Consider the following 1,857-nt stretch of genomic DNA (forward strand, 5'->3'; position numbering starts at 1 on the left):
TCTCCATTACTGAACTGCGGCATAAAGATTGCATTTAGACCTTTTGTCACAATACATGTCCTTATTTTTCCCTGAGTGGTGGACGAGATAATCTTGCCACAACCGCTCAGGCCTTTTATAGCGTTGTTCAAGAGCCATGGTTCTTGTACAAGTGCTATTGCTGTCTGCATCACAGCCATGCCCCTAGCTAAAATCGCTGAGGCGCCTTTGCTGTGATGCAAGTTAATCTGCACCACTGGAACTGTGAGACCTGTCATTTTTTATGCAGACTCTTTCGTTCCAGCGGCTTCCACCTCCCTTCCGCGTTCCTTGCCGGTCAACCTTACAGTTGCCCGGCCCATCCCGCAGAAGGGTTTCATTCCGCAGTCCTTTAGGGCCCTCAGAGAGGAGTCGCCGACAAGAACAGCGAAGTGGGCGCTTTCGGCGTCCCTGCTCTCGCTCCCCCTGACGACAACCCACTCGCTGGCTGCCAGTCTTGCGTTTTGTCTGTCAAGGAGTTCTACCGCCTTCTTGACAGCCAAATCCGGCTCCTCTAGGTGCACTACCAGCCTGTGGCGCTTCGGAAGCTCCTCAAGCGGCAGCACACGTAGTTCGTTCTCCCCTAGTTTTAAATCCGAGGATAGGCTTTTCAGCCAGTCCGCGGATTCTACATCGGCGCAACCGCAAATGATTGCCCCGTCTCTTTCCCAAGCTCCGGTAAAGAGGGGAGCCCTGGTGCCTCTTGGAAGTCCCAGGATCCTTTCCCTAATCAGTTTTTTAATGACTGCTACTTCTTCGGGTTTGATCTTGTTTTCAGGGTAACCCTCAATAATGAGTGCTACCCTGACTATACCCTTAGTCGCCTGTGCAAAAGTCCCCTGGTCACAGACCTTGGGCTTCTTGTCCAGGCGTTTTTCTGAGGGGCTGGGGGTCGTGAGATCCGGTCTGGGGCGCTTTTGCGTCCCTGATGGACCCGCCTCCCCCCGAGCTCCTATTACGCCTCCAGAGGCAGCACCCGATTCAGAGGTCTCTTCAGCCCTCTCCCTCGCCCGCTGCCTCTTCAGCTTTCTTCTCGCAGCCCCACTCATTTTCGGGCGTGGTTCTGCGAGTTTTCTTGCCGCGGAATCGGACCGAGCGTCGGTACTCGATCCCGCGTCGTTTCCTCCTTCTCTAGGTTCACTTCCTAAGGAAGCCACCCCCTGGAGAAGGTCATCTATTATTTGCTTATTTTTTTTCGTACTTATGTCCATTTTTTTCCCACGAGTACCGCGGTCGCGCGATCTCACCCAGGCAGAGCCGCGATTGCCCGGGGCTCGGCAGCGCACTCCCGGAGGTCGCCCGGTATCCGGGAGGCACCGTTCATGACACAGCTCCCCCTGTGCCACGCAGCCCTCAGCACGGTTGCTAACACCTTGGCTTGGGGGGTTCCTCTTAGATGACTGCGGCCGGGAAACATCCCTGAGCGGATGCCCCGACCGCAGCCACAGCCCCACCACCAACGTCAAGGTGGGAACCCATGCGGGGGGAATATAATTTAATAACAAAAATAATAAATTTTTATGAGAGGTGTCCTAAACTTACCTGTTTCTACACGTTTTGCCTCATTTGATGTAACAACAAGTGTATACATTTTATTATTTGTAACGTCTTGCAGAGTTACTCTGGTTTTGTTACTCTCGTTGGAAGTCATTTTGAAACACTATTTCACTTTAAGGTTTATATTGGAGGTTAGATTGCGTCGATGAAATCAACGCAATCTAACTTATCGTTCTCTTTGGAAAATAAGCGCTTATAAGTGCTCACGCCTTTACTGCCCTACCTCGATAGAAGAAGTGAATGTAAGCGCGAGTTATGACGTCACGCATGACGTCAATATGC

This window comes from Odontomachus brunneus, unplaced genomic scaffold (assembly GCF_010583005.1).
Source record: "Odontomachus brunneus isolate Ranch 3 - 2012 unplaced genomic scaffold, Obru_v1 Obru_scaffold_041, whole genome shotgun sequence".
Lineage (NCBI taxonomy): Eukaryota > Metazoa > Arthropoda > Insecta > Hymenoptera > Formicidae > Odontomachus > Odontomachus brunneus.